We start from the raw sequence: 19,097 nt of genomic DNA on the forward strand, positions 1-19,097 counted from the left end.
CATGGTATTTTACAGCCTGGAAAAGTGTCTTCATCATGCTTTTCAAAAGAGGAAAGGCCACAAAGTAATGGGTGTTTTCAATTCACTATTTCTTTGTTCCAAGGGTACAAACTGTCAGTCATGCAGGTTAAAGAAGTCTGAAGTATTTGACAGCCAGAAACATGAGTTATGTAGACTTTCTTAATGCTAAACTAGTGAAGATTTATATAGCCATATACAGGCACCTGTGCATGGTGCTTCCCCATCTGCATGTTCCTCTGTAACTGGTGATGACTGTATTTGCTACGTGAAAGGATCATCTTAATTCACGTCCCATAAGTTGAATTGTTCCTGTGATGTATCTTTTTTTCCTGGCTTCTCCTCTCAATCATTTATTTACTTAGTTGCCAATTTCTTCTCTTCTACTTTCTGGGAATGTTTGATTCTATGATAAATGAACTAACCTTTGAGTTTAACAGGTCTTCCAATGTTTTTAGCATTTGCCAGGAAGGAAAGCTATGAGTGAGGAAGCCTATACATTACGAGGATAAGTGAGGCAAAGTTTGTACGGAAAGGTGGTGTCTCTCAGATGCTCTAAGTCATCTAACAGAAGACATGCTTTAAAATTTCAGGCCTCCTCTTTTATGTTATGAGCTCAACCATCACAACTAAAACACTGCTAATTGTGCTTTGTAGGCTGTTACAGTGAGTAGCATCCTGAGAGGGTCCCCAAGTTCTCCTGTGTACCTGTATCTCAAAAAGCCGAATATCTACTTTTGAATCACATGATTTAAGAGCAATCAAATCAAACAAAGTAAATTGAAATGATTCTCACTCAACCACTTCTTGGCTGGCCAAATCCTTTTCGGAGACCTGTCAGTAAATATACTGTCTATTAGTACAAGGGCACTGGACTGTGTTGTTATACTGAAGAAGGTATGTCTGACTTGAAGCAAAGGAAAGGATATAATTTGCCATGAATGATCTGGTATTAACACATTTTGCTGTTATTGTGCCCACTGGGACACCATCACATGCCACTAGCAGTAGTGTATTTACCAACAGTGAAGTAGGTAATACTGAAAATATGCAGAAGATTGTGGGGTAAGTACTTAAAGTTAAGAAGTTGATTAGCTTTCTGTAGGTCTCTACTATAAAGTAATATAATAAGCCATTTTTTAAAAATGCATTTATTTACCAAATCAGACCATGCTAGAGTCAACTTAAAGCTTTCGTGATTTGCCTCCTTTATGCTTCACTCATAGAACAGTTATTAATATTTCTATAATTCTATATCTAATGGACTATGTGTTTATAATTCTGAGAAATACCTTAAGAAAGGTTTCATTTATTTACAGTTTGTGATGGTGCATATAGTCTATTGCAGAACTAATTCTTGCCATGTTTAATGTGAGAGTAAAACAATGAGTTTATTTGAATTTTTTGGCCTCCACCCAGCAGAGTTGCCTGTAGCCCCAGTAGTTGTTTTATATCAGGGTGTTAGTTATTAACATTTTTTAAGATTCAAATTGCCAGAAAAAGAGCTGCAAGAAGACACCAGCAGTTATTTAAATCCCAGTTGTGTAACAAATGGGGCGGGGGTTTGTTACACAAAGGCATGCCAGAGGATAAAAGCCTGCTACCTTGAGTGAGAAACTGGAGATACTCCCAATTAAATCACCATCGCAACCTTTCTACTTCCCTTCCTTCGTAAAGCTGCCATAATTGTTGTTGATCGTATGTTTTGGACTAAAACTACATCTACGTGATTCAAATGCTTGACACAGAAATCAGTTATTGTGTGTAAAACCATTGATCTGACTTGATGCAACACCTGGTAATTTCTAAGAAGCTCCAACACCCATCTGACTAATTCTCAAGAGAGTCAAAACTCAATACAGTGAAAAAGGCATTTCTTTGAGAAAAGGGTTTTTTCTACATGAAATTTTAACTGTTTGACCTTATCACTTAAGCAGTGCTGTTTTAAAATAGTTGCAGATGTTATTTTAGAGAAGTACTTTTCCTTATCCTCCTGTAAGCTCCAAAAATGCTGAATTGATTTTTGCTTCTCAGTAGCATACTTAATAAGATTACACATTGGCAGAATTTGGGATTGGATCAGACTCAAAACATGAAAACTCAGGTTGTGGAGCAATTAAAAAGAAGGTTGAGGTACTGATGTGCATTTTCAAATGAATGCATATTAACTTCAGAATAATGGTAACTTTGCTCCTATTGCAACACAACCTGTATGAGGTTGCAACACACTTTGAGAGAGGGTGCCTGGGAGTTGCCCAAGGCATAGCAATGGAAAGAAAGTGTGGCTTATGAAGCCAAAATTCTGTTTGCCTTCCCCTCTCTTTAAAGGATAGCTGTTTGCTATAGAGTAGACCTGAATGAAGAGTGTTAATAGCCTTTCATAAAGTGTTCTTGGGAGGAAGTTTCATGAAAGGAATTTCTTAAAATCCTTTGTATACAGAAGTTTCCATATGGCTGCTTCAGAACAGGAAATTAATATATTAATTTTTCTGGTCTTTTCCTAAATTAAATTGCATTGTAGACATTTAATAAACTTAGCTCAGTTAGACTTGGATATTGTCAAGTTTTCTGATGGAAAACACGATTCTGTTGATGTTTCTCTGAATACCCCATATGCTGAAGCATTCTAGCAGTAAATGAGTGACCTTCTATTTCTGAATTGTCTTATTAGCTGAGAAGACTTAATAGATGAGGACCCAGAGGGTTTGTTTGGTTTTGGTTTGTGAGAGGTGGGGTGATGGTGAAAAGAAAAACAAAACCAACAAACAACCCACAAACAAAAAACCAACAACCATCTTTTTCCCTACTCCTTTATCCCTGACCATCTGAGCTTCATGGAAAACAAGAAGCAACAAGTGCCTTCTGTATGTACAAGTTTAAACAGTCTCTGCTGAAGGGGAAAATAAGAGTATTCTGTGCATTCATTAAGAGGAAATTAAGCAACAGCTGATAACTTGTAAGCAATTTAGGGATTCAAAAACTGCACGTAGCTTTTTGTGACAATATAGAGTCATTGCTGTGGCCATCTTTAAAAGGAAACTGAAATGGGGTATATATTGACGCTCAGTTCAAGACTGACATTGCCTGTCAATGTTTGAGTCATTTGGACTGCGTAATTTACTTTAACTTTTGGTCAGCTTTGATGTGGTCAGGCAGTTAGACTAGATAATTGCTGTAGGTCCCTTCCAACTGGAATACTGTATTCTAAGACCTAAATGTGCCAGTCCCGTTGAGCAGTAAGTAGCTTTAATGCTATTATTTAAGTAAAAACACTTCAACTGCCTTTTGCGTGAAGGAAGGGCTAGGGAGGGAGGTGGGGAAGAAAAAAAGAAAGGAGGGCTTTTCCTTTAATAACAAAAAAATGTCTGTCTTCTGAATGAATGATCTTAAAATTAAACTGTATGAACATACAAAACATCAGTAAGTGAAATTTGGTTTAGACTTGACTGATGATGCTTTCAAATTTGCATGCTATGTGTGGTCAGTGCATCTTGCACGGTGGTTTTGTTCAGCTGGGGAAGTACATAACAACGTTAAGGGGAGGGGAGGGTGGGTTTTGCTGTCCAGTAGAAAGAAGGTAATAATGTGTTGCTCTGCTCAGATAGGATGGAAAATAGCATTTATAGAGGAATTAATTATTTACCATGGTCTGATTTGCCATCAAGTCTCTGTCATTACCTTCGTCATAACTGGCATTCATTTTGCAGAGTCAAGCACTGCTCCTGCAGTTAGCAGGCCTGATTAAAGGTCTGAGACTGAAGGTGAAGGAGTTTTAAAATAGCCATAACTGGATAACTCGTTCATCTGTAAGTTGAACTATAAAGTCATTTGGAATGGCTATGGAAAGGCTTAATTTCTCGTCTGGAGTGTTGTTTAGTTAGTGCAGTCTTTGTCTTTTTTTCTTTTGGATTTATGCATATTTTGGAATCTGCTTCCAATGCAGTTACTTACGTTGATATTTTCTGCTATAAAATAGCTTCTGCTTAAGCTTAACAGCCCTCATGTAGAGAGATTGAGAAATCAAGATATTTGAGTTTTTAATACATAGCTAGTAGAATTGCTAAGCATCTCTGAATGGTTTTGAAAGTAGAGAAAACCGGCAAATACAAAATGTACATAGCAATAGAGGAGGATCACACTGTGGAAGAATATTCACACAGGGATAGCAGTGTTAATGTAACATCTCTCTGTAGAGTCATGTTGATGCCAGTGGTACTTTAGGCAGCTATTTAGAGTTAAGCATCTGCTAAAACATTTCACTGTAGTATGACCTAAAGTCAAATCTGCAAAGGAGATGGCATGTGGCAAGGCTGTGTTATCATGCATAACTGGTAAAGTACGTGTTGCCAGCAACAGAACCCACAGTTCTGTCACAGGCCTAAACTCTCCCTCCTGTGGGAGAAGTGGGCTTGAACTCCTGCTGACTGAGGGTGAAAAGAAGCCTTCTTCCCCCTTCTGTCACAGATGGGGGTGGGTGGAATTAAATAATCAGCACTTGCTCCCTGTTTTAAGAGAAAATGAGTGACTTTCTTTTTTTGGTGAACAGCCCACCTTGTCAGTCCTCTCTTTCTCAAGAGCTGAGAACACAGCCTGCATGATGTCTGTGGAGCTACGAAAGGTTTAGAATGAAAACAGGTACCAAGCAGCCGTTATGTCAAAGATTGGTGTAGCTGCCTGTGTGCAGCCAGGACCTGTAATGTCAGTGGACACAGGTGCACAGAACCTTCTCTAGAGATGGGCAGCAGCTGAGGCTTTGACTACCCCAGTCAAAGTGTGTGCAAAATATGTTCACTCAAGCTTGGATGTAATAGGTATCTCTTACTTTGCATGCATTGCTATATTCTTTGGCTTCAAATTATCCCTTTTTACTGAAACAGGCTGTGAAAAGCAATCCACAGCAGTCTTCAGCAATCAAAGAACACACTGAAATCACAAGCCACAGAAGCTGCAGTTCCTCCCCACAGCTATCCTCTTAACGGGGTGCTAACTTCAAAGGTTACTTTTGACCATTGAAATACCAACTGTATTAACAAGCGGTCAAAATGCAAGCAGCCAGTTTGAATTGCTGGAATTGAATTATAAGCAGCTGGCTTCACTTCTAACTGAGGATCCAATGGTAAAAAGAAAAAAAAAAAAAAAAAAAAGGCAACAGACCAAAACAAAATTCCAAACTAAATCCATCTGTCTGCTTCTACTCAATGAAAGTTAAATAGTAAGTGTGTCGCTTTGAAGCCCAGATGAGAGTTTCACTGTTCAGAGAACGTGCAGCCTGTACAAACACACTTTTACCAAGGCAGATGCCTTCCTACAGGAGGAAAAAATAAATCTCTCTACAGGTTTTCTCTTCCTCTGTGTCTGTTTTAAGTCTTCTGAATCACAAAATGTGATGCAATATCACAACCACATGCACAGATGGGTGGTTAATGTGCAGCTCCTGTTGTTCCGAGGAGGTTTGCTGTTTGACTCGTGTCTTTTCAGCTGAGTCATGAAGTATAACTATGCGGCTGTGCATTTCTTTGTGTCAGTGCGCCAGGCAAGGAGGCTGCTGCTCAGAGCAGCTCTCTCTGGCAGCGAGGGAACACAAAAGCGGGGATTTAGAGTGCGTAGCGGAGCAGTGCTGAGCTGGTGCATGCTTCTGCAACAATGGAGAGCCACGGCGGGCTCTGCCCCAGCACGGCTGTCCCCAGCCAGCACCCCCTCCTACCAGCTACCCGGTGGGCAGTTGACACATGTATAAGAAGGCACAGAGGACAATATAGAATAAGGCACTGTAAGAATTCAAGGCAGTTGGATGGAAATAATTTCTCCTGAAGTGCTGATCCTTCAAAATCTCAAGATCAGCAAGTCAGTTAGCTCAGTCAATAAAGATCATTTACTTTCACCTTTTGCATAGTGCCTTTACTGCATGTGGGTTTGATCCAAAAGCTACATGTCAAGAAACATACCAAACCTTTCCAAGCAGGCTGCAGTCATGCCCCAAAGTATCCTTGGAGGTCCCTGCACCCCCACACACACTTTGTTTGAAATCACTGCCTCTGGCTGTAATTGTGTCCTGGAGCCTTTGCTTTAAATGAAAATGGCTTCACGTTGAACCCTAACCTTTATTAGCATCCTCAAAAGGAAGGAGCCCCTGTGGTAGTTCTGCTTCTGTAGAGCTTTGAGTAGACCTACTTGACTCCTTCAGAGAGAAAAGCGACCTTAGGTAGGTAGGAGAAATGCATTGGTTAGCAATGTATTAATGATACGGTAATGAAGCATGAATAGCTAGTCTTTACATGTCCAGTGTTTTCCATCTGAGTGACTTCAAATGCTTCCCAAATATCTTGGCATTATAGTGCCTTAGTGCCTTTCTTCTGTAGCTGATACAGTGTTAGGGACAGCTACTTGGAAGAGAGGGGGGGGAGGCAGTTGGAGAGTGGGAACCAGTACAGTGAAAGACTTGCTGCTCCTCAAAGCCTCTGTACTGCGCAAACAAGGATGTGCAGCCCCGAAGCTTTAGAAAAATCAGCAATTGGATGGTGACTGTTAGATTAGCAGGTTTGTGTGGTTTCAGTCCTAGATAGCTGGGGTGTAGAGGTGAATGGTTTTCTCTTTATTTTTCTTTGTCAGACGCAAAGTACAGTTGGTTCCAGTGTGGAAGGTTCTCACATCTAGAAGACAGGTAGCACAGGAGGGGAACCAAAAGCTAAACACTGGCTAATTTTTATGAAGGCACAAACGAGGGGTCAGAGGAGCAGGAGGCTCTGGCACAGCAACGAGCAGCATCACTGGGACGGGCTGCCAGCTGTGGGGGAATGCTTCCTCCAGCAAAGGCATCTGGCCAGTGCAGTCTCCATTGTCTGCATGAAATCAGCTTCGTGGTTTATATGTCAACTGAGTTAGAAATGACAGATTTTTAAGGATGTAACTGTGATGCAAGTCTAGTTTTTCCGTTAAGTGACAAACTGGCAACGGTGTAACTAATTTACAGCATATTGTAATTCTGCTTAGTATATGGGAAAAAGAAAATAGTACCCAAATGCTTTTTATTTTTTTAATAGAATGTGAGTCAATCACGTGGCTCTTCCTAATAACTGCATCTTTTATTTAACATCCACACATTGCAGCTATTCACTTTTAAAACAAAATTCAACGAAGTATAAAATATGGGAAAAGGCAGGTATAGGTACACTGCCTTAAACTGTCTTGCTTAAGAAAGAGAAGGGAATTAAAAGAAGTTTGTGTATTGTGTACTGCAAGTGGTATTGCTCATGGTAATTCCTAGAGCAGGCGAGTTGTCTATAGAGAGTTTCAGTAAGTTTATGACTTCTAGAGCCAAGTGATGAATTTATTCCGGTTAATTTTTATTTCTGGTGACCAAGCCTTCTACCATTTTATTCTGCCAAGTTATGGAGGTGAAAAGCTTAAAATGACTGCACCTGTGGCTAGTTTTACATTTACATCTACATAGCATTTCACTTTCACTGCTAACAGTGACTTTCTGGTAGGCAGGGCTGTACTCCCTGCTCTCACTTTCTCTTGTCTGATTGAAAAGGGCTCAGGACTTTGTGTATGTGTTAACTCTTTTTTTTAAAATCTGTATTTATTTATTCAACTCTGCAGTTTACGTTACATCGTCTACAAATGTAGCACTGCAGTATAAACTATATATGCCTCTAACTGGAAAAAATGTGGTTACACTGATAAGGTTTTGCTTGCAGCTGCGATCATATGAGACCTGCTTTATAATTCATCCACTGGGAATCTTGTGTCTATTTTGGAATCTCTGACATGTGCCTTTTAGAAAGAAGGTAACTGAGAACTGTACACTGGCATTCTCAAGTACAGTGATGACAGACCTTATTTATTTATTTATTATTTTAAACCTTGTGGGTCCTTTTGGACTGAGACTTGCCTAGCGTGTCATAAGAGACAGGATTATAAATCGTGCTTAATCACTGTGGTTTACCTTAATAACAGTTGAAAACCAGTTCTACTGCTGCTTGGATGGTAGCAGGAGTGATTTTTGTTCTGTTGAGAGTAGCTGGGCAGAACCACCTCAAACCACCCTATGCTTATGTTAAGGTAAGATGAGGGTGTTATGCTGTATGTTACACTGGGTATTTCTGCTAATCTGCTTAATGAAAAACAGATTTGGGCTTTTTCACAGAGGTTTGTGGTTTCTCTTTGACTTTGAATTAATCTGTACTTTCTGCATTTAAGAGTACTCTGGTGTCATTCACAAATGGGTAACTTTTGGGAGATGCCTATATATCCTATGGATAGCAGGGGAGGCCCTCTGGTAAATTTGATATAAGTGTTGCCTGTGTTCCAGGCACGGTCTGTGTTCCTTTTCTCTGAGCCTAGTCAGAGCGAAGTACATGAGACACCACTGCTGCCATTCCGGGAGACATCAAAGATGCTTCAACAACAGTTTGGAAACTTTGCTGGTTTGTCTGAAATCATAATTTCAAAGCCGTCGCATGGGTTATTGTTAGAGTTGTGTTTTCATACTGCATTTTAAACAAGCTCTGTGGTAGTTGGTCTTGTAATCCTAAAAAGTCACTATTCTGTCTCTTTTGCAGTGATATGTTTTTATTTATTTTTTTCCCCCTTAGTGCTTTAGGCAGTCACTGGATATCAGAATACGTTATGTCTGGAAGAGAGAAAATATGGAAGGACAGAATGGTTTGTAAAATTGAAATGGAAAGCATATTTGGTTGATATGTTCTTAAAAAGCAACAAGAATATAAGTGATAGAGTATTGTCAGCTACTGCTTAAAGGTTATGTATATTAGCTTAACCAATCTGAAATGTCGAAAACCTGGTTGGGCTTCTCTAAGATGCAGCATTAGAACATGGTGGTGGATACATTTTTTCTTTTTTTTTCTTTTTTTTTAAACGCCTAAGCAAAATTCAATGAAACTTAAACTCTGGATTTATTTGGGCACTTTTGTTGTATATTCAACGTATGAAAGGAATTATTTGAGTAGAAAGTGAACAATACATGATCAGATGTAATTGCTGCATATTGCCATTAATAGATCGCTGGGTGCACATGGGTATTGTCTGTTGTTGCTTGTAGGCTTTGAGATGGTACCCTTTAAGTCCCACCCTCTGTTAGCAGGCATTGGACATGTGTATAGCAAGAAAAGGAAAAGAAAAACTCCGAACAGCAACAGAAAAAAAAAACAACACACAATTCCTGGTTCAGAGTTTAGAATTAAGAGACTATAGAGGTTGTCACAAGGTCAGGGTCACACTAAGATGACCAAGGTGATCTGAGCTTTCCTAGTCATGCACAGAGTGAAAAGTTTATAATATTGTTGTAAAGTTAATATAATATCGTTGTAAACTTGTGAAGTTGTAAAATTCTAATTCTTATTTTGTGTGTATTACCGTTGACTTCTCTGCTGAATCATGAATACTTATTAGCAGCAGAGAAATAGACTTGCCATGGAAAAAGACTCAGAAGCTTTTTTGGAAGAGGTGAGTGTATTTTCACAAGGTTTAAGTATGAAATGCAGGTCTGGGCTTCTTAAATATGTGTATAGTATGTGACAGCCTAGATCATCCTTGGTGGTTGTAATCACCACATAGCTTAGTCAAGAGAATAAGTGAGTGCAATTTCACTTCGTAGCTAATCTGATGTAACCGAGCCTTGCTGCCTAAATGATATGTCCTGCCTCCTGTGGGTTGAATCTGGGGTTCACGTGGCCATGGAGTTAATTTGTTCAACTGGGTGACTGAACAGAAAACAAAAGAAACAGCCCCCACCCCACCTCCCCCCCCCAAAAAAAAAAAGTTTTCTTGTGGATAGCTTCACTGCTGTCACACCCCTTTCTACTATATGATTACTAGATTAAATGCAGGAAATTTTCGGGTAGATAGAGGAGAAAAGTAGTTCTGGCAGGTTTTCACAGCTGTGTAGGTTTAGCTTTGACGTAGAGTAACACCTTTCAAATTGCTGAACTCAGATGCAAGCTTGGAATGAACTTATTTTGGAACAGACTTTCTTTTTTCCCTTCGTAATCTCTATAACTACAGTTTGTTTTACACACACCAGTTGCTGTCTGCTTCATAGGAATGCTGTTCTGAACTGCTGGTGGATGATGTTTCTCAAGAATATCCCAGAAGGGGAAAGCAAGTGAACAAGTTGCTGCTTCCGTAGTTCCTCTGGGTGTGTGAATGTTGCTGGGTTACATGAGTCACTGCACAGCTCTGTGAGGTAAATGGGACTGTATTAGCTTGCAAAGCAAGTATAAGCTATTTCCCATAAATAGTGATACTGCACTTTGTCTCTAATGACTCGACGGAGCTAAATTTAGAGAAGGAGCTAAGATCTACTTTCTAAAAAGCAGCGTTTCTTTACAACTTCCATTTCACTCACATGCACACCCCTACCTTAGATGGTGGGAGGACCCCATTCAAATGCGGGGGGGCCACTGCTTCTGTGCACCCCTACACATTTTCTGTTACAGTACTTGCATGTAGCGTGCACACATGATTAGGTTTTCTGTGGTGAATGACTGTGTATTTCAAACAGCTGGGGGGTGATTTAGTGTCCTCTGTGCTGAATGGAAAACAGCATACAGAATTAAAAACTCAGACTGTGCCTTACATTTCAGGTCACCTTAGGATTTGCACAGACTGTGATATGGAGACTGCCCGGTAACTGAGACAGACCTTCTAGGTCTTCCTTTGCAGAAAGGGAACCCTTGATTGCTATTCAGTTTCAGCAGTACAGGCTGCCTCCTGTTGAGAGCAGAAAAGTTCCTGTTTCAGGCAGCGGAGGACAGTAACACGTGACTTCCTCGTATGAATCAGTTAGCGATCTTTTCCTGACCTGTACTGTCTTTTTTACGTGTTTTACTTTCATTCTGGCCCGTGGGATAGCCACATCTCTAAGCTCAAACCATCAGTCTTTTACAGTTCGTATTCCCCTCGTCTGCCCCCTTCGTATCTCTGTCATGGTGGCCCGACAGGATGGCATGCCAGCCTTGGCTCCCCTTGCTCTGAGATTTGGCCTGGGTGCAGAGAGCTGACTCAACACCTGTTCCCAGTTTAAAGGGGCTGAAGTCTACTTTGTACAGTGTGTGGTCCAAGCTTTTAACCTCTGAAATGCCATTCCTCTGCGGACCGCCTTGCAAACCCACAGCTGCTGTTTTTCACAAGCATTGTTACCAAAGGGTCTGAGGAGCGGCAGCGTGTACGGGCTGGCCTCCCACATCATTTTAGTTAGCTGATAGTTCCTGTCATGGTATCACTGCCTGTGGGAAAGTCATGTGCACTTGTTTTTAGCATCATTCTGGTTGTTTAGAAACTGCTGGAGAAACCAAACATGTTTTCCAGTATTTCATTTTGATAAGAAACTAGTACTGAACGCTTTATAATATGCCAGGAATCTACTCAGGTTCTACCAGTTCTAACATAACCTGCTATATGCAGCAGCAGGAGAAGATTCTGGTACAAAATTTCTTCTGTCTTTCACTTTAACCTGACTCTTCCTTGGTTAGAGTTTAGAACTGACTATTCCGTTTCCTTCCACACCCCTCTGTTAGTTATATTAGGCTAGCTATTTGGGTTGTAGTAAAACGTACTTCATCATCTAGTGTGGAAGGTGGAATTTATACAGCGAGATGAGCGATTACTTGTTGAAATATGTGTGAATTTCCATTCAGATGTGACTACTGTAACTAAAAAGATTGACCTTCAGTTGATACAAACACATTAAAGTCCCAGGGAGATTTCCTTCCGAAGCTAAACAACATGGGCTGGAATAAGAAATTAATTCACGATCGCACAGGTCTTCTGAGTAATGTAAACCTACGGAAATTAAGTCCTGAAGAGATTTTTGGTTATCTAGAAATAAGGATGTATTAGTTATACTTGCACCGTTCCTGATGGATATTTAGGTGCTTGTAAGAAGTTGGGTAACAATGGGGATTCCACCAGCTGCCCACAGAATCTGTTCCAGTGTTTTTGTCTCAAGTTATCATCTTGAAGCATGGTTCCTAAGATGGACAAAGTATCTCAGTAGAGGCTTTAATGAGCACTGAGTGGAAGATTTATTTTACATATCTTACAGCACTTCTGTTTATATATCTCGGTATGTTTGCTTTTTTCACAAGAGTATGGCCAGTGTTGACTCATGTTCAGTTTGTGATCCACTCTAACCCCAGGTCTTTTTCTACAGGACTGTTGGCTAGCTGCTCTTGTCCTGTGTTTGTGCAGTGAACTGTTCCTTAAACAGGGCAAATATTAACCTTGATTTATTTCCTAATTATTTTAGACCATTTCTTTAACTTGTCTACATTATGCTGAATTCTGCTCTTGACTTCTGAAGTGCTTAGCCCCCCCCCTTTTCCCTCAAATGTGCAATTTGTGTGCATTTATAACTGTGTATTTGTATGATGGAATAATGTCTGTGCCCACAGAAACTGATTTGATACAAACTTTCATAGTGATATTTGCAATTACTTTGAGCATGTGTCATCTTCAGCTGGTCCCCTGCGCATCCATTATTTTGTCCAAGGTTTGCTGAGCTTAGTTATGCAAGTTGCCTATAAGGAGTGTCAAACCTTCCTGTAAATTAAATGATACCCACCTTTCCCCATCCATGAGCTTGTTAAACCTGTAACAGTAGCAAAGATTAATTTGATGCAGTCTGCTCCTAACAAGTCCAGGGCTGTTACTTATCAACCTATTATTTTTCTAAAAATAGTTCATTTGTTCCAATATATTTTTCCAGGGATTGAATTTAGACCAACTGTTCTATAACTGCCCAGCTCATGCATGTGCAATCTTTCCTCCCTTCCCCCTTCCTTCTTTCCTCCCTTCCCCCTTCCTTCTTTCCTCCCTTCCCCCTTCCTTCTTTCCTCCCTTCCCCCTTCCTTCTTTCCTCCCTTCCCCCTTCCTTCTTTCCTCCCTTCCCCCTTCCTTCTTTCCTCCCTTCCCCCTTCCTTCTTTCCTCCCTTCCCCCTTCCTTCTTTCCTCCCTTCCCCCTTCCTTCTTTCCTCCCTTCCCCCTTCCTTCTTTCCTCCCTTCCCCCTTCCTTCTTTTTTTTCAATTTAGAGATTTTTTTTCTATTTTTCCAGTGTTCTGGAACCTTCCCATTCCATAGCTTTCAAAGATAATCAGTTGTGGCTTCATCTGGCCAAATACTTCAGAGAGACTGTATTAAGAGTCAGCTAGCTAAAAACAAATACATCATTTTAAATAAACGGCCCCTCCAGTTCTCCCTCCTCCCCCCCCCCCCCCCCCCCCAATCAAGTTCTTTCTCGTTTATTGGGTTTGGGGTTTTCTTACTAACATAATTAAATATTGAGCACTTCTTCATCTGTCGACTTACTGCTTTTATCAAGCTGTTCCTACTGTTCATTGTCAATTACAAATAATTGGCTTCTATTTCTACCTTAATTTAACTACCAGCAATCTAGAATCTTATGTCTGTGTGCTTAGGCTCATGATTCTTCCTTTACAGGATTTTCTGTCTTTTGGAATACTGGAGACTAAGCCAAATTGCCCGTCAGTAAACTCAGTATAGGCTGAACAGGTCAAGTATAAGTACTTTTGGAGATCTAGACTTAATCCCATAGTTCTTTTCTGAAACCTTTACAAATGGTGATAGTCTCAAATCTAAATTCACTAAATAAATGTCAAGCATATGCTATATACACTAAATCTGAGCGAGGCTTCTAAATTACTTGACTTGCATGACTTTTGTTACTGCAGTTACCAGATAGGAATGATGATGTACGTATGACTGCAGTGAAAATTGATCCTATGGCCTGAGCGATGCCGAGACTCAAAACCACAGCAGTGTCAGGATGGGAGAGTGAGCCATGGATGGCACCTCAGCTGAACAGCTGAACGTGTCCACACTAATCCTTACTTGTGTCAGGTATTGCCCTTATTCTTTGTTTGGCCTGTCCATCCACTGTCTCCAATTTATAGCGTACTTTTGCAGCATGCACCAAAATCACCTTCATTATGCTTATCTCCCTTGCAGCCATAAGCAGCATCGCAGGTTTTCTTGATTCATATAAACCCCTTCTAGGAATCTACCTATAGACTTTGTCTCCCTCCTTGAAAACTTGCCTTTACTTGGGTCAGTAGGAGAGGCAGAAAGGGGGGATGCAAAAGGTCTGCAAGGTGAGAACAGGGAATTGCAGGCTTCCTGTTGATGAACTTCCAGCTTGTTAAGTGCACAAGCCAGCTCCAATCCTACTATAGCGAGAGGCAGCAACATTAACCTTATGAGTGGACATTTAGCAAAGCTATCGCAGCGTAGCTCAGCCACTGTAAGGGCTCAGAGGAGAAGCAGGAATGTATGGTCAGTGAGTGAGGAGTTGGGGTCCCACTTAAAGGTTTTGTCACAGGTTTATCAGCACAAAAGGAGGATGAGTATGTTGCTTTTGGGAAAATTATTTTTAGCAGAAGAGACCACAGCTTTAAAATGGAAGTTTAGAAGTTCATGGTAAATTGAGAACAAGAGCCAGACTGCCCTCACCCAGCGGGTCTCTGTTCAGTAACTGACACTTTCTTTATGCACAATGCACTATTTTGTGTGTGTATGTGTATATTTATTTATTTAAATTTTTTTTATGCTCCCATTTAGGACATTTTTTTAATTGAACTCCTAGAAGGCCTTACCATTCATTTAGGGTATCCAAAAGGTGGTGGGATAATTGTAAAAATGTGATTCCATTTGGGGAAGAGAAGCACATGCTGTAGCCTGTTTGCTGTTGGAAAACGCTAATGCAAAACCACAGAACAGTTTAACAAATTGTACTGTTTCTCCATAACGGTGGTTACTTTGTCAGCCCTTTACCTTTATTCTGCATTGGCATCTAGTCATTCTGCTTTTTGCCTGGAGCCAGCTCATCAGCTGGTGCAAATTAGCTTAGCACTAATGAAGTATATGAAGCTTTGTCAGGTCTCTACAAGTGAAGGGTCACCTTTTGGTTAAAGGAGGAATTCTTGGATCTGAAGTCTTCTAGTTGTCTGCATGTATCTTCCCATTCACTGTTCTCTTCCAGAACACTTACTGAAGCAGCCATCTGCTGCTGTGAGGATTTCTTCTTCCTGCTTAGGACACTTCTGCTCTAAATCAGGTACTTTCATTTTCTAGCTTATAACAGAGATTTAAATACAGCTGTTAGTTCTGGTTGCATCTACAGTAAGTATACCCACTCTGTCTGGTAATAAACCTTCAGTATCACAGTTCAATTGGTACTGAACATTCAATATAAATTAACCTTCTCATGCTGCAGATAAATGTGGTTTGAAAAGATTGTCCAAAGGATTTTTTTTTAAAGCAACCTGTCCCCTAAGCGTTAGTCCTTCACCTGTTGTAAATGCTGTAACTGGAACAGTAGTGCTTCCCCCAGGAAACTTGCTGTAGCAGAAACAGTGCCTTTTTAAGAGACTCATGTTAAGTTTTTCAGAAGCCTCTGAAATTGTAGCTGCTTATTCATCCCGATAATACTTTCAGTGGTTTTGAAGGGCACTCTTATACCTCCTACTGTAAGACCTTATGTTCTGAATCTATAAGCAAGGTCAGCAATGAGATCAGACAAGGTTGTTGGGGGCTTTATCCAGTCCAAGTCTTAAAAGACTTCCAAGGATGGAGGGTTTTATTTTGTGCTGCCTCCTAAGACAGTAAATTAAAGTGTGTTTATTCTTGTCTCTTTGTCTTACCAAGTAATTTCATTTATATAAAAATATCAGCTCATAGTACAGAGCTAAATAACTTTCCAAAGTAGCTTTTTTCAAGCAGTTTAGTGACCTCACTGAGTTCAGTTAAACCATTTTTTCTGAGGCAGGTTTTAAACAGATATTATATTAAACAGATGACTGTAAAATCTGATAGTAAGCATTGGGATCATGTAGGGAAAAGGATTTCATAACAGATGTAAATGCTTTGTGTTTCTATTAAGAATCAATGCATTAAAGAACACTTAAAGATGGAAGTATAGCTGTGTTCTCATGCCGTAGCTTGTTGAACATTTGGACTAATGTATGTACAATGACAATTGTAACATAGGGATTAGAAAGCATTTCACAGTAAGTATGAGATCAATTGTATTACAAAATAACGCTGCGTACCAGAATCTGGTTTTGCTAATCACAGATTACTATTGGTAATTTTGAACTGCTTTTCCATCACACTTGCTGAAAGTGCCCTCAAGAAATCTTAGTGCCTCTTCCGTTTGTACTGAGCTTGATAAACTGTATTTATCATATCTGTGTTTAAAGTCTTGTGCTTATGAAGTCTGTTTGCTTACACTCTCGAATGACCTTGTGCATTGCAGTTCGTTGTGTAAGTGCAAGTTACTTTCATCTTTGTGCAGGAGCCTGACCAAACAAAGATGCCACTTCCAGGTGTATATGGAAGGGAGTTAAAATTTTTCAGAGGTGCTCAGTGAGCAGATCCTTTGTTTTCTAGAATGATTTCACTGGCCGTGCCTGTGTTCTAAGCTTGCCGTACATTCTGTGTGCCACTAGCTTCTGTGATCTCAAAATCCATTTAACGTTTATTTTTAAAAGTTAGAGTATTTGGCTTAGATATACTGACATCGTAACTTTCATTTTAGTATTATTTGATTTGAGATTCCAAACCTTTTTACAATGATGTCTACTCTATAGGTTTCTACAATACAAATGCTTTAGAGAACCCTTCTATGAGTTCTTACAGTGGAAGCATATGTGAGCATAGGTTATTTCAGTCTACCACATGCTTACCAGTGTTTGAGGGAGAATGAATAATTCCGGCCCCCCCCAAAGTCCTATTTCTGAAGTCAGTGTGGATTTAATAAGCGCTATTCCAAAGCCCAAAAGGCCTTTACTTCTTTAAATCTCTGATCTCTGTTTCTTCCTAAATGTTTCACATCAAAGAGATTAGTTTTGTTAAATCTAAAGTCTTTAACACATTTTTTGCATCCAGGATTTAGTCCAGTGTATGCCTGTGTTAGCTGAGAGCATTCTTCAGAATGCATTTCCACTGAATTATGTGAATCTACTCATATATCTGAAGCTCCCCAGCTGTATAAATATTTGTGAGATTGATAATAGGAATGTTCCGCTAATAGAATGGACAATGAGAGATATACTAGTTGTTGAGAGAATAAAAGCATGTATTGGACAGATTAAAGAGGAAATAATAAAATTCTTTTGAAAACTCAATTAAAGACAGGGAAGGGGGAAAAAACAACTGTTGTAGCCTTGAACTAGGAACGCAGTTAAAAGTTTGCCCAACAAATTCAGCTTTCATAGCTTTCAGCTATGTACATACCACAGAAATTGCTGTCTTAAGAAATACATAGCTCTAAATTCTAAATGCCTTTATTTATTAAATAGTCTTCTAAAAAACCCCAACAGACAGTCCCTTGGGAAAAAAAAAGTGCCATTTAGTATGGGCCATATGAGAGATCGAGAAATCGGTAACACATTTCCTTTCTCCTGTCCCTGTTGAGGCACAAGGCATTGACTACATTTGGAAAGTGTTAAACCACCTTTTTAGAAGAATGGATACTTTGACAGATCGGTCCATTAAAAATAATCCCCTACTGAAATAGACATTTGAGAGGCTAATTTCAAACCATCCTGAATAATAAAGCTTTTTAGCTGTGTTTACAAACAGTCTTTGCTTTATAGGAGATCCTAAAAATGCTGCTTAGCTTTCTTACCAAATATTACCCTTTGGTTGGTCCTCAACCTGTGTCACTAAATCACTTTATGGTAATGGATTTTCATTTCCAGAGAGTGATCAGCCTCCCTTTCCCTGCCCTTCTATTACCTTGTCTTCATGAGTAACTGCCCCTAAATGTTAGCTTTGAGGCACACTGAACCATCTCTAGCTTCCCTCCACTAATCTCTGCCTAAAAAACATAGAAGGGGAAGTGAAAGACCTTGGTAACTTGGTTTGTTTCTTAAGAAGGAATTAGGGAGTTTGTTTAATGATATCTGAAGCTTTTTGCAGGTTTTACTGTGAAACTGGATTTTTGTGTAAAAGGTGCATTTCAAATTCAGCATCTTCTCTAATGTGATGTGTCTCAAATCACCTTTGTTATACAAAATGCACCTTTTTTTTTTTTTTTTGCACGTGCAAAATATCAGATATTGTGGAAACACTTTGATTCTATATCAATCCATGAAATACTAAGTTTACCACTCTTTAGTGAATTTGATGCTGGGTCTATCTCAGCTAGAGGAACTTGGGAGTCAAGTGAAAGTCCAGATGGATGAGGTGGGTTTTTTGTTTTGTTTTGTTTTGTTTTTTTTTAACAAGCAGCTATTTCCATTCTTTACAACTGCAGTCTTAAGAGCATACAAAAAATTAATGGGATTATAGTTGCATATATGTAAAGTAACTATTTCTAGCCCATGTAATGCACTTGAAAAAAGAAAACAGAGCATATAGCTTTGTTTCCTTTGCAGGCAATTTTAAAAGAACAAACACAGGTTATTTTGGGAGTTTTTTTGAGCTTCTCAGCTTAATAATTTCACTTGAATAGGTACAGGAGATATTGAATATGTAATGGATTTTCTGACATCAGTTAGGAATGAGTAAACCAGAGAACAATCCGCTGGAATCACGAGGGCTTTTATTTCCGATGCTGTGAGCTGTTTGGTGACGACTCATTGCCATGATTTCAGAAATGATTTGCTGGGGCTGGCTGCCAGTTTTCTCACGTGGAAATACAGCGTGGGGGCACTTCTCGCAGTTTGGGTTTCTCACACAGGGGTCACATACCCTAAACACTGAAGTGATTTTAATATGTTTGCACAGCAGATGCATCTTTGCTTTGCTTTGTATGTTTGTGCCAAAGCCTTCTGAGCCAACTTTTCCCTGATGGTGCAAGAAAGGAAAAGCTTGCTGGGGGAAAAAAAAAAAAAAAAAGCAGAAGAAAAAGCCAAACGATGCTGTTTCTTATTCTGGTGTAAAAACTTCCCGACATTCCTGCTCTCTCCCTCCTTCCCTGCGAGCCGTGCACCACCGTGAGCCGGACGGCTCCGTGCCTCCTCTCACCTGAGGCAGGTACCAGGTGCGGGCGGCTCGGTGCCGCTAACCGACCGCCCCAGGCGCGCTGCCGGAG

This window comes from Falco punctatus, assembly GCF_963210335.1.
Source record: "Falco punctatus genome assembly, chromosome: 5".
In the NCBI taxonomy this organism is placed as follows: domain Eukaryota; kingdom Metazoa; phylum Chordata; class Aves; order Falconiformes; family Falconidae; genus Falco; species Falco punctatus.